Below are 6000 nucleotides of genomic sequence, written 5' to 3'. Positions count from 1 at the left end.
CGTCTCGACCACAGAATCGGAACTTGCGAAAATTCCGATATTATATGATTCTTGTAGCGCGCTCTGAGTTATATCCAAGCTTCCTCTGCTTGGTTATTTTACTTCTCGGTCGCACAATTCAGCGTCTAATCGCACAGATGAACTCAGTGATACTATTATTTTATCATTATTAATCAATGAGAGAAACGGGAATATTTTTAAAATAATGTTACCTCTCTCTCCCGTCGAGTTGCACGCATCACGACCTCGTCATTGAAGACCGTAGTGAGTAGTGAACTCGTAGTGACCTCAAGTTACATCTTGAAGCTACACCTATGGTCTGCTCTTTTTAGCTGCACTGCTGCACTTGTGAACTGCTGCGACAAAGTTAGAGTGAGAACAAATATAGATGTCTCACTCTGACTTGTTGCACTAGTTCAGCAGTGCAGCTAAAAAGAACAGCTCACTTGAGGCGATTGCCGATCCATTGATCCAGATGTTTCATTTACACCTTAATTGAGATCAGGGTATCAATCATGAATCTTTCCCTCTGGGGTGAACTAGGGTGAAAAAAGTGGACATTTCCATATGCTTTTACATATTAGAAAATTTTCACTTTTCACGAGTTCACGTTAAAGGAAGAGATGATTCATGATTGATACTCTGTACTTTGGATACGGAGGGGACACAATAGTACAGGGAGAGTAATCAGAGGCTGTGATGAACTTTGAATATACATAAGCAGCCAAAAATAAGAAACATGCGCTTCTCTCGCGTTTATGATTTGAAACAAACCATATGAGACAATTCGGTCAAATTTCTTTCAAGCTTGTACCTTTCGGAATCGATCTCATACAGCTGTCAACAGCTCTTCTCGATTGAATACACGACTTAAGTGTAAAAGTCGAGAAAATGTTTTACACAAGCTTTGTAATATCTGGTATATAACTATACATTTTTAGATTTTTCAAAAATTTTATTGTCAACGTACCTTTATCGCCCATTATTGTTTTTACAATCTTCATTTTCGGCATGAATGCGGTTTAAGTCTCTGCTAAATCTGATCCAATTGGTTTCTTATTTTTTAAGTTTCCGCTAGGAGCCGCCACTATCCTGTTGATGAAACAAAGCACGCGATTCAACAAAGATTCAAATCGATTTTTTTACCTTTACTATCTTTCGTTATTACTTTTTAATTATCTTTTATCTCTATTTTCCATCATTATCTTTTGTTTTCAAACAATACGGCTCAACAGCGAGTCAGACTTTTTATTTTTCGATAGCGTGAGACGAGGCGGATAAATTTGTCTCCGTGTATCTCGCGAAAAATAAAAAATCTTCCTGACGTCAAGTCACATCGCTGAAAAATAATAATCTCGAGGCACTGCGAGTGAAGCAGACACACGCAGAAACCTTACACGTCCGGTAAAATTTAGCAACAAAGTCATCATCGGTCGGACGTCGCTCGTCCTCGAACAGAGAAAAGAGATCTTGAATTCTGATTAATAAACGACTTCAGGGACGAAGGGACGAAGAGCAATTACACATTCGAGCTGGCGAAATGTTAAATCTTCCGCACACGAAGAGGAGAGTCAGATATTTTGCGCTTGATTGCACACAGGAGAGCAAGCGTGGTAATGGTGGTGATAGGTGGTGGTGGTGGTGGTGGTGGTGGTGGTGGTGGTGGTGGTGGTGGTGGTGGTGGTGGTGGTGGTGGTACTCTCTGAGATACGTTAACTTGCTAATATAATTTAATTTAATAATCTGGTCGTTTTACATGTGTGAAAAATGTACAAAGGAAGGAATAAAGGAGGGTCATGGACAGAGCCATGCTTATTTCGTCGGGCTCGGGGTGGACGTATTTTCCGGTTTTCCCTGTACACGCGCGAGCCAAAGTGTGTGTCCGAGCGCCTCGCTTATACACCCCGCGCCTGGACAACGAATAGTACGATCTGGCCCTGGCGACAGACAGAATAATCTCAGGCTGATAATTTCGGATAATTTATTAGAGTCCCTGGGTTACCTTCCCCTGAGAGAGGCAGCTTATCCTGATAAGAAAGCTATCTGTCTTCCTTCTCTCTCTCTCTCTCTCTCTCTCTCTCTCTCTCTCTCTCTCTCTCTCTCTCTCTCTCTCTCTCTCTCTCTCGCTCTCTCGCTCGCTCTCTCTCGTAATCACTCATCATCACACATCACTGATGAACCCTCGCAAGCCATTCGCTGACACCGGGCCCATTCGGAGGCCCATTCGTGGGATTTCGTACCTCCGGCTATCGCGCGAGCCTCCGTCCTCATCAAGCCCGCGTTTCGAGCGTGCATCTCATTGAAAAAGTTTCGTCAACGCACAAAGGGCCGAAGAGCGAGACGAGTTGCGGGGTAGGTAGGTCGTTAGGTCCGAAGGGGCCCGGTTGTTAGCCGAGGCATGGGTTACACACGCGTCGCGCAAAATACTCCTTCTGTTATCTCCCGTGTTTAAGAGCACCCTTCGGATATGGATACGTTGGGTCGCGAAATGAGGGACGAGAGAACTATGCGAACGTACCACGGGAGGGGGAGGGGGAGACGCGGAATCAAAATGGGTAAATGTGTGGGCTGTAGCGAACAAACGCGACTCTCGCTCGCCCGTCGGGACAATCGCGATTTCTCTCTCGCGAGCTCTCGTCGAGGTGACGCGCGATGGGGCCGAGAAATCAAAGAAGAATAGTGCCATCGCGACGCGTCACGTCGAGGCGGTCACGCGGAAAGGATACGTTCGCGGAAACACGAGAGGTGCGATTTAGAAAAGCCGTTTTCTCCGTGGCTGCCTCGCGAGGAGTCTTCCACTCGATCCCGCCGGTCGTGGGAACGCGCGCGCGCGGGTCCTCCCCTCGCGACCAAGCGGAACTGGATGGAGGTATGTGTGTGTATGTGGGATTGATGCACGTATCATTTATGTAACATACAATAATATAATTTATATATACGTAATGTATAATGAGGACTTATAAAATATTATCTACGAAGAGATAACGCGGCCGGCACTCTGCGCTCCTCTTGAACTTCACGAGTCCCTCGGATATGTGTGTGGGTATGTGTGTGTGTGTGTGTGTGTGTGTGTGTGTGTGTGTACGCGCGCGCAGAACGGATCGAAAGAAACGGGAAAGTCGAATTATACATATATATATATATATATATATATATCGGATCAAACGCGTAACGCTTCGTCGAAATCATGTTAACCGCTCGCGAGACAGCAACAGCTCGCGGCCATGACCATGTATGTATATATATCTATATATATATAATATATATATATATATATATAATGTATATACACACTCTCGTAATATGTATATAATATGTGCAGTCGTATGTGCAATATATTCTGTGGTTACACGATCGAGATGCGATAATATCTTACACATGCCTGTGTACGTGTGCTGATGTGTTTTCTGCTTGTGTAGATGTATGTATATGTGTGTGTGTGTGTGTGTGTGTGTGTATCGTCAATGCGAAAATTAGATTACAACGGATCAGCTGGGCAACAAACGGACGCTTCGTGCGCGATGTGACGCGACGACGCGAGTATGACTCGCTCGCGTTATGGCGAGATGGTGTGACGATTCTCTATGAACAAGCTCTCGCTTCTCCCTCGCCTCTTCGACCGATCGCAGACTCACGACGGTCTTCGGCCGAGCGAGTAACAGCGATAGCGAAGTAAAAAGTGTACGGTCGATATCCGAGCGTGCGGTGCAGCAGGGGATTGCATTCGCGTCGAATTATGTCGACGTACACGTGTGACAACAACGAAGGGTCGAGCGAACGAGAAAGGTCTGTCTGTATTTCTTTCGGTTTAAATTTCATTCTCCTTCTCAATCGTCCATCTTGAGCGAGACTCACGATGTGTTTCGAAGTCGCGAGTAAAGACTCGAACGGCTACCGAGCTCACACAGGAACGAGCAAAGAAGCTCCCCCAAAGACAGACTCCCAGCATTTCCGTAAACCATTTGTTTCGAAGACGCTCAGCTCGATTGATCTCGTAGACTATGTTCTTCGTACACGATCGTAGACATGTAACCGAGAATGAGTTTTGTCGAATTTGCGAATGACAAAAAGGGGAAAAAAAGTCTCTGTCTCACGCGCTTCCCGGCGCTTGTTCTCCGACTCGACGATGAATGAACAACAATATAAATATAGGCCCTGATATTCTCTGAACTCTCATCGCTAAAAGTGACTTCAAAAGTGGCTTACAGCAAATCAGAAGGCTTACGAGCCACTTTTATAGTCACACTTTTAATGATAAAAGAACATTCGGAATATGAGCGGAATATGAGTAGTTTTGCGCGGACTCGCACGACGAGAAGACTGCTTTTTGTCCCGCGTCTCTACGTCGATCGGTTCGCGAGTTACAGCCGATCTAGCCGCCGGCGCCTACCTAGCGACGTGGCGCTTGAGAGCACGTGGCGGCGGCGCGTAGAGCGCACGCGCGAGCCCGATGAACGAGAGCGGCGCGTGCTCGGCGGGGCGGGGCCGAGCGGTCAGCTGACCGCTCAGCTTACGCAATGCGTAGCCGAGCGCGTGTACGGCCGGAATGCGGACCATGGCCTACCCCACTCCGTACTACGTCAGCTGACCGGCCGACGCGGCCACGTGGTCGCTCGTTCGCCGTCGCCGCGGTGGGCGCTCGCGACGTAATCGTCGATATCTTCATTTCCGGCGGGGGTAGCGACCTTGGGATGCGATCGTTGCGAAGCTGAGACTTCCGCGTTCCGCCCGACAGACGCGCGACTGTTTTTCTCTCGGAAGAGGGGATTGATTGTTATAACTGAGAGAGATTTTTTGTATAATACAACGATTTCTATACCTCTTTGAGGATTCACCTGATTCCGTTTTAATTCGTCTGAAGGAGGGAAGCGATATTAAAGGATTGCAAGTATGTGTAGTACACATTGCGTGATTCTCGCGCGTGGGTCGTCGACGTTGCGTCGATTTTGAGACGTTGCTCGACCTCACAAGAGACCGTGTGAGAAACGTGGTGTTCGCAATGGAGCTCGAGATGGGGGATTCTCGAGAAACGATCAGCTTTATTAAGACGTGCGCTCTTGGTCGCCTCTGTGAGTTCCGCCGGGCCGTCGAGTATTTACACCGGTGACAGCGAGACACCTCGTTTGATTCGCACAACAGAAGGCGGGGTAGAATTCAGCTTGCAATAATACTTGACATTTTGTTACATAGCGTGGGAAACGCGTTTCACGATTTATAGATGGGCGCGTGTGTAAACGCGTACGCGTACGTCTATAAACGCAATTCCGCTTCTTCGCGGACACGTTTCCTTACTTCAGCGCAAGCTTCAGCGACGGCTCTGAATCCCGCTCGCGCGAATTACTCAAATACTCCGCGGGAGAACTCCGATTCGCGTCGGAGAGACGACGGTGCTCTCGCGTTCGCTCGCACCCCCTCCGTCTCTCTCGCGATCGTACCGTACGTGGATCGTCCGGTACGATCGTCGCTCGAATAAAGACCGGAATCACAGATAGTCAAACGAATGCTGTATGTACACACATGTCGGATTCATTTCCACCTCTAGTGATTCCGTCACGCTGCACACGTATATATGTATATGTATATACGGCCGTATTATATCTAGCTACGAGAGACTTAAAGTTAATAATATTTAAACTCTGTCCCTGTGATGCGTAATGCGATGATATGGCACATGGCACGATGATTCAACGATGATATAGCTCTAATCGTTCCTCCTCGCTCACCCATGCATTCTCTCTCTCTCTCTCTCTCTCTCTCTCTCTCTCTCTCTCTCCTCCTCGCCATTCTCCTATAACATTTCTCTCCTAATTTACTAATTTATCGATTTTTCGGATTTAATCCCTCGTAACAAACTCTCTCTCTCTCTCTCTCTCTCTCTCTCTCTCTCTATCATTCAACTCGCATACAGTTTCGCCTACTTCTCTCCCGCGTTCGCTCTATACATCCCACTCCCTCTTTCTCTCTCTCTCTTTCTCTCTCTCTCTCTCTCTCTCTCTCTCT

This window comes from Harpegnathos saltator, unplaced genomic scaffold (assembly GCF_003227715.2).
Source record: "Harpegnathos saltator strain DR-91 unplaced genomic scaffold, Hsal_v8.6 scaffold79, whole genome shotgun sequence".
Classification (NCBI taxonomy): domain Eukaryota; kingdom Metazoa; phylum Arthropoda; class Insecta; order Hymenoptera; family Formicidae; genus Harpegnathos; species Harpegnathos saltator.
The sequence above is the reverse complement of the archived record's forward strand: the minus strand, read 5'-3'. Positions refer to the sequence as shown.